At 39.5% G+C, this 13370-nt stretch overlaps 1 protein-coding gene across 1 annotated transcript in view; it reads left to right on the forward strand.

Annotated features, from left to right (window-relative positions):
• PTPRM (protein tyrosine phosphatase receptor type M) overlaps window positions 1-13370 on the forward strand; it is a 777319-nt gene that overhangs the window by 622239 nt on the left and 141710 nt on the right. The window lies entirely within an intron of this gene.

The raw sequence follows: 13370 nt of genomic DNA on the forward strand, positions 1-13370 counted from the left end.
TACCTAATTTTACTTTGGACTAAATGTAAGCACTTATATGCTGATGGATGTTATTAAACACTACATCACCTTCATACTCATTAATGAGAACCATCAGAGTCAGTGCAGTTTACTCATCAAATACTGCACCAAACCCTTAGGATAGTAGATCCTGATGAACGAAAGAAGAATAATCAGATGAAGTAATAGTCAAGTGATTACCCTTGGAGAATTGAGGCATTTTGCTTATCTTCACCTTGAACTCTCTTTCTTCTATTTCTTTTTCTACCCTTAGCTACTGCTGATTTGAGAGGATTTATTCTGCAAACTGCTATCAGGAGAATTTGTCACAGCAGAGTAGGATAGGAATAGACAGGAAGAAAAGCATTATCCAGATGATAATCCAGAGTGTATTCCCTCATTTTCCCGTGTGCCTTGATACTTTCTGGAGGCTGTATTATAACACGTTTTGTTGGTTGCTGCCTTGGCTTTGTCCACATGCCTATCTATCCTAGCAGGTGCAAGTTTCTCTGAAGCAAGGACTCTCCTCTTCACCCTGTATCCCAAGCTGCTAGCACCTTTCTAGGCTCACAGAGGGTGCTTACAAAATGCTGAATGAATGAATGTTGGGAAAGAGTGAAAGGCATCTTTTCCATGAAGAAACAGCAGTATTATATAAACAGCATTCAGCTCTAAGAAGAGGGTTTGGTCTCATTTTTCCCTCCTATTTATTGAGTCCTTAGTCCTGCACTAAGGAACCCTATTTATACCTAACATAGAATTTCCCAACCATACTTGTCCACAGGGAGTCCACTTTGAGTATTCGACTTCTTTATAAGAAGGGATCCAGATGGCAGATACTTGTCCTTCCCTTTCTTCTCCCTGTCACACCACTTTCCTTTTCCTTGAGGAGGGACTAGGTTGACTTTCTATTTGGATCTACTTCTGTATTCTCTTACCTTCATGATGGATTTCCAGGGCCGTGGAAGATGGTGTATGTGGGCTCTCGGAGTGAAACAGGCTGGAGAGACTAGAAGGGGTGTAGTGGGTAAGTAGTTGGAGGTAAGGCAAAGTGTCAGGCCCAGACACCCTCCTTGCCCAGCTGCTTGGGAAAGGGAAGGTAAGGAGTGTCCACTGCTTGGGGACAGGGTGGGGAGTCATGGCGCTCTGCTTGCAGGTGAAGGAGGAGTGCCGCCTGCTCAATGCCCTCCCTGTGCCTCCCTGGGGTGGCAATGGCAGCGGCCGGCTCTTGGGCAGCCCCCCGGTGCCCCCACGCTTCCCCAAGCTGCAGCCTGACCGCTCACCTAGCTCCAGGTGGGTGGCCTCCAGGACAGGTGAGCCCCTGCCTGCTCTTGGTGCTGGGTCCTCCTGCGGGGGATTGAGGAGGGGAAGGGTGGGGAGAGGGGGGCCGGTGCTGAGGGAGAGGAAGAGTCCAGGCCTGCCATTCAGAGCGGTCAGGTTCTCGAGGGCACCAGGGGCTGGGGCCCACTGCTTTGCTTTCCACCTTCCTGCTCCAGCTTGTTCCTAAGTGCTGACGATTGGATGGGAACACTGCTCAGGTTCCCCTCAGGTTGGGATCGGCTGCAGGATGGACTGCTCCTTGCTCTATTAAAATTTTTATGTAATGCAAAAAAAGGGGGGCGGAGGACAGGAGTATAGGAGTACTGCTTGGATTGTCCGGTGGTCCAACCGCCTGCCAGATTGCCCCTGTCTGGTTCCCAGGAACCTTACCAGGTGAAAAAGGAAGGTCACCTCCTGGTAGGTTCGGGAATCTCAGGATATTTGGGGGGAACTCAAGAAGAGAGGAAGCAACCTGTATCTATAAGTATTGCAGTTCTGCCGGTCAGAGGTGTAACACAAGACTCAAGCCAATATGAAGGTTTCAGAGGCCTGCAGTGCTTTCTGGAGGCTCAAGAACAGAATGCATTTCCTTGCCTTTTCCAGCTTCTGGCAGCAACCTGTGTACATTCCTCTGCTTGTGATCTCTTCAAAACCAGCAGCAGCAGCTCCTTTTCTGTCTGCATTATTATCACTTCCTAGCTTTTCTTCTTACTACCCTTGCCCTGGGTAGCTCTTCATTTTACTCAGAATATTTACGATGACAAATGATGGTCTACGTGAATCTGACCCCTGTATATCCCACCCCACCTCCAAACTCTTTACTTCACTCCTCTCCCTTCCTACTAGTCTCTCTGTGCTGGCTAGAGTAGCCTCTTTCCTATTCTGCAGACTTTCCAGGTATGTATCTGCATTAGAACATGTGCATTAGCTGTACTCTGTGCCAGGAGCTCTTTCTGAAGATATCCATTGGCTGAATTTCTCCCCTCTTTCTAGTGCTTGTTCAAAAGTCACCTACTCGGTGGGGACTCTTGGCCATTCTCTTTAGCACTGCAACCCATATTCCTCCCCACAGGACTCCCAGTCTTACTCTGTTCTACTTTTCCTTTTTCTGTAACATTTACTACCTTCTAATTTATCACATTAATGACTTTCCTTTATTAAAATATAAGTTCTACAAAAAAAAAAATTAGGAAGGGTGTTTTATTCTCATTTAACCCTCTTGATCACCCTACAAAGTAGCTGGTATGCTTTCCCCATTATATATGGGGAAACCAAGACAAAGTTTCTGTGTCTTTCACATGGGAAGCCAGAACTGTCCACGTATGTGTGGGAGGAGTGGGGTTGTCCTCTGGTGGCTGCTCTTTGCTTGGTGAAATAAGCATTCATCCTACAGGCAAGGGAGGGCTAATGGAGGTATGAGGAGATAAGAGAAAATGGAAAATTCATTTTCCTAAAATGTGATCCCTATTATATTATTTTCTGCCCTGCGTAACTCTTCTTGTCTAAACATTATGTCCCAGCTTCTCAGCTTCACCTCCAAAGCCTTCCACAGAGTGACACCAGGGCTTCAGCAGAGGCAGCTCGTACCTTATGTGTTTGCCTTACAGTTGGTTGACTTATGATAAATAAGCTCGGAAATGTATAGCCATATAATAGCAATTGTAAGTATTAATTATTGTATCTTGTCAGAATGAAATGTTAACAGCGCTTCAGATCGGTGGCCCAGAGTTGCTGGATAGAAATCCAACCAACTTTCCAATGGATAGTTTAGCAAGAGGTTTACAACTCTATTAATTTTAATATATGGGCCTCATATATTACAGATATTTTTCACATAATGTTTTTAGTTCTAAGAGTCATTGGCAGAATGACTTACTGAGGATTCTCCTTGACTCAGCGAGGAGACCCTTCACAGAACATGGCCTTGCACGGCCACCCAGCAATCCAAAGTGACATGATTGAAAATGAAATCTGCATGTGATGGGCTCATCTTTGCTGTTTCCCCCACCCCCAGGAGTCTTAACTATTCAAACTGCTCAAGACAACACCTCATACAATTGGGACTTACATCAAATGTCAAATGTCAGTATATGTCTGCTGTCATGCCATTCAGTACAGGGGGGGGGAAAAAGCAGTTGTTTTATAAATTAAACAAAGTCACAAATCTCTTCTCTGTAGATATAGTATGTGTGAGAGAAGCTTTCAAATACCTTCAATGTCTGATGTGAGTGAAGAGCACTATAGCATGACGCAGACAGGTCATTATGTTTGAATTAGTTGGGGGTGCAAAAGGAGATGGTAGAGTTTTTCTCTTTGCTTCAGAAATCAAAAGAAAATGCAGTACCTGCTGGGTATATATCCCCTGAAAGTTGCCAGCCCTATTCACCAGACAGCTCCCAGATAAGCAGATGGCTTCTTTAATGATTAAATCCAATTTTTCTAAAATGCTAATTAGTTAGAGAAAGATAATTTGAAAGTCTGTTATACATTGCAGGAAATGTCTTTCATGTCTGTGTTATTTGCTGCTAAGAATCACACAGCTATCACCTGAGTAGGCTCAGTTTCTCTCTTTTTATTTAAATCGTGTGACTGTTCAATCATAAGAAAAGGGGAAAGACAGTCGATGAGGAAAAGGAGACGCCCCTTTCAGGGTGAAATGCTCAATTAAAAGAAAAGCTATTTTTTTGTTTTCAAAAATCAGGCCTTATTGTTACTTTTTGAACTCTGCATTTGGAACAGTCGGTTCACTGGCTTCATAGGGCACGTGCATCTCAATTCATAGTTCTACGAATTTCCATCAAAACATGAGAAAACCAAATTGCCTGTATGAAAATTAGTCCTGACTATGAGCTTGTCAAGCTAAAGGTCTTGGTCAGACTGTGTTAGAAACAATGAATTAAAATAATGGAGACCTGGACTTTGTTCTGGTCACCTAATTTTTCCTATATGAGTCCTTATTCAGAACATAGACTAATATGTTATACCCTCCCTTATTTGTTGAGTAAACCATTCATCCTATAGAATTTCCCACATTGTGAACTTGGCTGATGTATTCTTGTAGTGTCATTTAATATGTCCTTTAATTATCTGTGTTTCCTATGAACTGGGGCAAGAACTAGAGGCTTCATTAGATTCAGGTTTCTTGTTTTGTTAAGAATTGTTTATAGGTGATGCTTTGTACTCAGCATCAAGAAATACATGATACTCAGATTGATTGGGGGGTGGTGGTTTTGCCAACCCGATCCATCCATTATAAAGTTCCACATCAGCCTGTCACTTAATGGTTTTTTAAGCTACTGATAATGATTGCCTAGATCTATTATTTTATTAGGGGTTTCAGAATGGTGACATCCTAATTCTATCATTCTGTCTGTATTTATTAAGTGCCATTCTCTACTTAACTGTTTGGTTACCCTGAAATATAGTTCATATAGGAACTCGAGATAAATGTTTGATTTCTTCCCATTATTTTCCAGTTTCAGAATGAATTGATGCCATAACAACTTTATACATTGGCCGACAGTATCGCTGTGGACTCAGGGATTTTAACATGTTTGATATTTTTGAATATTTTACAGTAATTCGTGTTTGGATGTTCAAAGTATCTGATCTTTGGCCAATAGGAGCCCCTTCCAGTTGTCTCTTGTGTTTTTTTGAGATCACTCCAGAAATCTTTGAGAGCTTCCCTGTTTCCTGGCATGACTGGATGTTCTCAATGCATTTTTTACACTGTCTTCCCCATGACTGGAATCAGCCATTTCTTCAAGAAACCCTGGTTTCTTTTAGTGGGAAATGGCATTTCCAACAATCTGGCTGCAAAGGGTGATCACTGAATCAAGACGGCCATTGCTTCTAGACCCATGTCAACTGCCTTCACCACCATCGTTAGCCCTGTTGTCAGCTTATCTTTCTGCCATATCTGACAAGCCAACATCTAACTCATCCCCTTTGTCTTTGTCACTAGGAAGAAAAAGGTCATTAGCATATAATAAAATATAGGAGAATATTTTTATGACCTCAGAGAATGCCTCAAAACAATAGTAGACATAATTGATACATTTGAATATATCAAAATTATAAACTTCTGTAAACCAAAAAACAGCATAAACAAAATTTAAAAACAAGCCATAGATTTGAAGAAAATATTTTTAATATTTATATGTCAAAGTACTTACCAGTAGCCTAAATATAAAAAATATCTGGACATTAGGGCGCCAGGTGGCTCAGTTGGTTAAACGTCAGACTTTTGGTATTGGCTCAGGTCATGATCTCAAGGTCATGGGATCAAGCCCTGCATCAGGCTCCGCACTCAGCAGGGAGTCTGCTGGAGAGAATCTCTCTCTCTCTCCCTCTCCCTCTGCCTCTCCCACCCTGTGCTCACTTGCTCTCTCTCTGTCTCTCAAATAAATAAATAAATAAATAGATCTTTAAAAAAAAAATCTGGACATCAATAAGAAAAGGCAACCCAAATAGAAAAATGGATATAAAATATACATAGTCAATTTATAGACTAGCAATGTATATATAGCTAAGTAACGTTTGAAAAGATAACGAGCCTCACACATAATCAGGTATATTAAATCTGCACAATGTGAGATGCCGTTTTTTTTACCCATCAGATTAGCAAACATTTTTGTAACTGATATCAAGGATTGGTGAGTATGTGGGAAAACACAGTTTGTTAAAAATGCTAACTTAGAACAACTTTGGTGATACTTTTGAGATTTCATTTTAATTTTGAAAAAAAACCCTTTGTTTCCCATTATCCCCCTACACACCACACACACACACACACAGCACATGAAGACCAAATTATTTGCATTTCATATTTCTATTAACAAGTAAGAACTTTGTACTACCTTTGTACCAAAATACTAAAATAAATCTATTTTGCTTTGCCTTTATCTATAAAAAGGAGAAACTTACAAATTCAGAATCAGAGGTAAATATTTTGTAAGTGTGATTTTTATATTTTTCCATGGAGGAAGGAATATTTTTGACAATAAAATGACCATGATTTAGGATAAATTAATAAGAAACTGTAGGCCTGGGTTGGGAAGAATGTTTAGTAAATACATGTTTTAGAAAAGCCAAATGGTCAGTCAAATGACCACAAAAATGCCTGCAATATTAAATATTTAATAATTTGATAATATTTATAATAAAATTCTGGACACTGATTAAATGCAGTTGTATCATTCTCCTATTACTGCTGTAACAAATCACTACAAGCTTGGTGGCAAGTTATTATCTCTCAGTTCTGCAAGGTAGAAGTCTGATGCATCTCCCTGGCCTCAAATCAAGGTGTTAGCATGACTGCATTCCCCTCTGGAGACTCTAGGAGAGAATCTTTTTCCTTCTCTTTTTCAGCTTCTAGAGACCACTCAGTTATTTGGCTTGTGACCCCTTCCTTCAAAGCCGGCATGGGTAGGTTGAGTCCCTCTCACACCACATCTCTTTGACCTACTGTTCTGTTACTTAAGATGTCCCATGATTCCTCAGGCCACCTGGATCATTTAGGATAGTTTCCTTCTCTTACAGTTAGCTAATTAGCAACCTCAATTTCATCTGCAACCTTAATTCTCTTTTGCCATGTAGTATAACACATATTCATAGGTTCCAAGATTAGGAGGTAGACATCTTCAAGGGGTCGTTCTGCCTAGTGAATGACCCCTGGATCCATGCACAGGGAGACATCCCTTTTTGGGTTAAAGCTAGTGCTTCTGGCGTAATCTCTTTTAGTTGCTGTGTTCCATGACGGTTGCTAGAGGTCCTAAAGAAATAGGTTGTATTTGCTCCTCAATAAATTAACCAGCAGCTATATTTTAAACTTGGAATAGAATGATTTTGTTCAAAAATTTCATCCTATGCGTGTATGAGCTTCTTGCATACTTAGTTCTGCATATCCAAAGGGTTACCTGGACTTTATGATGATATCACCACTTAAATTAGAACATGGAGTTTTCTTTTTCAATGGTCTCCACTTTCCCTATGTGCAGATACCAATGGCTTACTGTTTTTGTTAGACATTCCAGTTTTTCAGTGAACTTAACAAACTTTATCAAGAAGCAACTGGAGGTACCATTCCAATGACATGCATTAAAAATTCCTTTCTCACTTGTATTTATAGTCTGATAGAGGATCAACAGTACACCAATTTAGTCTTGCTGCAGAGTGACATTTTTGGAACCATTAAATTTCAAGATAATGTGCACACATGGAATTCAGCAACATAAGCTGGCTATGAGTGGAGACCCACCGTCACTAATGTCACTTTATTCCCATTTTGCTCTATTGTGGATTGTACCTGTTTCATATTTTCTATGCCATGGCTGGTTCCAATCCCTCTGGATCCATATTGCCCTGATATGAGGAATAAAACTAAACAAAATATTACTAAAGATGACATACTGCATCTATTATTTTTATTGCTGATTTTTTTTAATGTTTAAAAATCTTGTGCTGGTTTGGGAAATTACCTTACGTGCTCGTAGGAGCTGTGAGTTACTCCCAAGAGGAGGATGGGTTTGTCGGGAGAGCACTATCTGCAGGTGGATTTTGGAGAACAGAATGTATGTGTGTGTGTGTTGGTCCTTGGGCAGCATGTGTTCAGAGCAATTCAGCTTAAAACACAAGTCAAATGATTACAAAACAGGAGCTCTCACCTTCCAGGCACACGAGCCAAATATGGAACGAAGTGGGGGCACGTGGGGGCCTTAGGGCCTCACAAGGAATTTCTCTTTGGTGGAAAGAAAACCTAGGGAAGTGGGGAAGGTGCCTGAGCAGATAGGTAAAAATGAGGGGGGTGTGATAACCTAGTGCATTTCAGGATTGACCTTTTCCTCCAAGGTTGTTATAGGAATAATGTTAAATTCAAATTATTTTTTCAAAGTTGTGGGGTTTTTTTGTTCCTTTTTACCACTTAGAAAAAGGTAAAACATCGACATCCATGAGTTGGCTGTGTGTTTAAAGCCACGAGAAATGTAATTCGTGTAATTTCAACTTACTTTTAGAAGGAAGTCCCATCTTTTCCAATTATTTCATTTTTAGCGTCTAAGTTTGGGAGAGAAAGGCTAATTTTTATTACGTTTGTGTGATAGAACTCTGTTCTTTGAACCTCTTCAACATGAAATACACATGGTTATGCCCGTGTGTGTGCACGTATGCACGTGCGTGTGCACGTGTCTGTGTGTGTATGTGTGAGAGAGAGAGAGAGAGAGATCCTGACAGCTACCTGTCTAAGAGAGGGACATTGTTTTTCACTTCTCTTCCTGGCATGTGTTCCTTTGCAGATGCCCTGACCTGCCATGAGGCATTCCCGGGCATCTTCACCACTAGGCCACCCGAAATAAAGCTGTAGCCTAAAGTGATGTGTTCGTACAATTCGTCTCCACTTCTCAGTCGCAGGGTAGAAAGATGAGTGTGTCAGACAAGTCTTCCTTTAGCCACATCAGCTGGTCATTTCATCTCATCATACAGTCAAGAGGTAAATTCTGAAAGAGACCCAACAAAGAGCAAAATCTTAACTCATCTTAACATGAAACTGTATTCTTTGTGATAAACACATGCCATGTTTACTCGTCAATGTTTACTAGTCAATGAAAACCAGAAGGCGGCAGGATAGGCAATGAGTGTGCTTTACAGTACTGTGTCTATAAGAGACAGATTGAGTACATTTCTTAGATGATGATACAGTTAGCAGTGATATTAGAAGAACACTCTTGACTCGGTCAACAACTATAAAGTCCCACCTGGCAAAGTAAATAGCCTTTATTTTCAGCATCCAGATTTAAGCAATGGATAAATTTTGGTCCATGATGCCAATGACACTCTCATGGAGATGATTTTATCTCAACATAGGAAAACAATGCCACATGTCTAGAGTTCTCTAGCCTTGTGACTTTGGGCAATTTAATGCCACTGTGCCTCAGTTTACCTCTCCCTAAGATAGGAATGATAATAGTAATTTCCTCACTGGGCTGTTGTACGAACTAAGAGAGTTAATGAACATAGAGTTCCTGGCTTATCTGAAGTTCTACATAAGTTGTTGTCCTCATTGTTTTTGTTTGTAGTGCTACTTCTTTTGAACTGAAATAATTAAATGTCAGACCATTGTTGTTTTTTCCCTTAAAATTTTACCTTTAAAAACATTATCTGGTAACTCTCACAGATCCATCTTTAAGGAGACAGCCCCTTATTTGCTTAGGTTTATTCAGCTGGATCTTAGCAATTTGGTATAATGTATGCATTCTTTGACTCAGCCAATATCTATTTCATCCCTACTGTGAGAAAAATTAAATACTTCTTCTTGGTTCCAGCCTCCACCCCAGTCCTTAATTAAGTCAGAGCACACGCTTAATTGTAGAAGCCAGGACCAGAAAGCCATTTGCCTCTTCATTCTTACGTCTATATGCAATTTGAAAATCCTCAAGTTTTGCCATCCCAATAGACTTTTTTTTTTTTTAAGATTTTATTTATTTATTTGACAGAGAGACACAGCGAGAGAGGGAACACAAGTGGGGGGAGTGGGAGAGGGAGAGCAGGCTTCCCCCTGAGGAGGGAGCCTGATGCGGGACTCGATCCCAGGACCCTGGGATCATGACCTGAGCCGAAGGTAGACGCTTAACGACTGAGCCACCCAGGCGCCCCCATCCCAGTAGACTTTTAGATGACAAATAGTTTAAAAAATGAAGACATCTTTTCTATAGCCAACAACTGATCTTCAGGTGAGTGCCACTAAGTCATTTCTCAGTCACGATCTTTGTTGATATAACCCAACATGGCAGAGTCTCTAATAGGAGTGGGAAAGGTGGCAGCCATGCTTTTTGGTGAAGCCATGCTTTTTGGTGAGTCGCAATAAACAGAGTGACTAGGGTCCATATTGAGGTTGAGCCTTGGATTCCTTCCCCTTGAGTTTGCTGGGTATCTGTGACAACATGCCCTTCCATCGTGATCCTCTCACAATTTCCAGTCAGTTTAGTTTCAGAGCGGAGATAAGAGGAAGAGTTACTTCTGCTTCCTTTGCAACCATGCTGCACTTGGATCCTGACTGGCAGCCATTCTGAAGGACACATAGCTCAAGAGTTCATTCTTCACCTTGCTTTCTTTACCGGTCCTGATTCATACTGTCACATACTGAATTACTTGCCAAAAATTTTTCTCCCATTTCTCTCACCCCCATTGCATTTTTTTTCTTATTTTTATGCCAGGAAATATAAGAGAAGTAATGGAATATAATGAGCATGAAGGACCATTCTTTTAATTTGAATCCATCTCACATTTCTCTTCTTCCCCACCTTTATTCAAGTTTGGAAATTTAGGGCTGTAACATTTTTTTTCTCCCTCTAATTCTATTCCAGGCATTATTGTAATTTTTCTTTATTTTTAGAACAGTTTTAGGTTTACAGCAAAATTGAGCAGTCAGGGCAGAGACTTCCCATATACCTTCTGCCGCACACACACACCACCTCCTCCACTCTCAACACCCAGCACTAGAGTGGTACACTTGTGACAACTGGTAAACCTACACTGACATGTCATTATTACTCCAAGTGCATAGCTTACATTAGGGTTCACTCTTGGCAGTGTCATGCTGTAGTTTTTAACAACTGTACAATGACATGTATCCACTCTAACAGCATCATATGGAATAGTTTCACTGACCTCAAAATTCTCTGTGCTCTGCTTAGTCATGGCTCTTTCCCCACCTGACAAACACTGATCTTTTTATTGACTCCACAGCTTTGCCTTTTCCAGAATGGCAGATAGTTGGAATGAGACAATATGTGGCCTTTCCAGATTGACTTCTTTCACTTAGTGATGTGCATTTTTTCCTCCATGTCTTTTCATTGCTTGATAGCTCATTTCTTTTTAGGGATGAATAACATTCCATTGTCTGGATGTGCCACAGTATATATTTATCCATTCACCTACTGAAAGTCATTTTGGTTGCAGCCAAGTTGGGGCATTTATGAATAAAGCTGCTATAAACACCTGTATGCAGGTTTTTCTGTGGATATAAGTTTTCAACTCTTTTGAGTAAATACCAAGAAGTGTGATTGCTGTATCATATGCTAAGAGTATGTTTAGTTTTGTTTGAAACTGCCAAAATACCTTCCAAAGTGGCTGTACCAATTTGCATTCCCACCAGCAATGTATGAGAGTTCCTGTTGCTCCACATCCTCATCAGCATTTGGTGTTGTCAATGTTGTGGATTTTGGCCATTCGAATAGGTTCATAATGATATCTTGTTATTTTAATTTGCAGCTCCCTGATGACATATGATGTGGAGCATCTTTTCATATACTTGTCATCTGTAAGGCTTCTTTGGTGAGGTGTCTGTTAAGGTCTTTTGCTGACTTTTTAATTAGGTTGTTTTCTTGTTGTTGACTTTTAAGAGTTCTTTGTATATTTGGATTTAGATCTTTATTCCTTTCTAGTATTTGCATTCAATGCCAGAAATTTCTGTCTAATCACTGCTTTTGCTGCCTTCTACAAATTTTGATAAGTTGTGTTTTCATTTTCATGTAGTTTAAAATACTTTTAAAATTTCTCCTAAGGTTTCTTCTTTGACCCATGTGTTAAGAAGAGTGTTCTTTAATTTCTGTGCATTGTTGGGATTGTCCAGCTGTCTTCTCATACTGATTCTTAATTTAGTTCCACTGTGGTCTGAGAGCATACATTGCATGATTTCTGTTCTTGTGAATTTATTAAGGTGTGTTTCATGACCCAGACCATGTTCTATCTTTGTGAATGTTCTCTGTGAACTTGAGAAGAATGTGTATTCTAATATTGTCAACTGAAGTATTCAATAGCTGTCAGTTATATCAAGTTGATTGATGATGCTATTGAGTTCAACTATGTCCTTACTGATTTTCTGCCTTGTGGATCTGTCCATTTCTGATAGAGGGGTGGTGAAGTCTCCAACTATGATAGCGGATTCGTCTATATCTCTTTGCAGTCTGTCAGTTTTTGCCTCACATGAGTTGATGCTCTGTTGTTAGGCACATTAAGGATTAGGTCTTCTTGGATAAGTGACCCCTTTATCATTATGTAATGCCCTTCTTTACTTCCCATAACCTTCCTTGCTCTGACATTCCTCTGTCTGAAATTAATGTAATTCCTGCTTTCTTTTGATCAATAATAATATGACTTTCTCCATCCCTTTACTTTTAATTTATATGTATCTTCATTTTTAAAGTGGATTTCTTATAGACAACATATTATTTGGGTCTTGTTTTGTGATCCACTCTGACAATTTCTGTCTTTTAATTAATGTTGAGACCATTAACACATAAAGTGATTATTGATATTGTTGAATTATTTTCTACTATATTTGTTACTGTTTTCTATTCATTGCCCTTCTTCTTTGTTCCTATTTTTGTTTTTCAATCTTTTTCTGCCTTAGTAGTTTTAATTGAGCATTTTATATTTTTCCATTTTCTTTCCTTTCTTAGTTTTTTTTTAACTCTTTTTAGTGTTACCCTAGAATTAGCAATATACATTTACAACCAATCCAACTCCACTTTCACATGACATTATACTGCAACACAGATAGTGTAAGTACTTTATAATAATAAAGGATTCCTCATTCCTCTCTCCTATCCTTTGTATCATTGGTATCATTCATTTCACTTACACATAAACTATCATCAGCTATATTGTTGCTATTATTAAGTTGAACAAGCTGTTATTTACTAGATCAATTAAGAATAAGAAAAATAAAAGTTTTTATTTTACTTTCCTTTATTCCTTCTCTAGTCCTCTTCCCTTTTTTATGTTGATCTGAGTTTCTGATCTATATTATTTTACTTCTTACTGAAGAACTCCATTTAAAAATTCTTGCAAGGCAGACTACTGGCAATAAATTCCCTCAATTTTTGTCTGAGAAAATCTTTGCTTTTCCTTCATACTTCACAGGGTACAGAATTCTAGGTTATTTTTTCTCTCTCTCAACATTTTAAATATGTCACTCCACTATCTTCTTCCTTGCCTGATTTCTGAGGAGAAATTAGATACAATTCTTATTTTTGCTCTTGTATGAGTAAGGT

The sequence above is a fragment of the Halichoerus grypus genome, chromosome 13, assembly GCF_964656455.1.
Source record: "Halichoerus grypus chromosome 13, mHalGry1.hap1.1, whole genome shotgun sequence".
In the NCBI taxonomy this organism is placed as follows: domain Eukaryota; kingdom Metazoa; phylum Chordata; class Mammalia; order Carnivora; family Phocidae; genus Halichoerus; species Halichoerus grypus.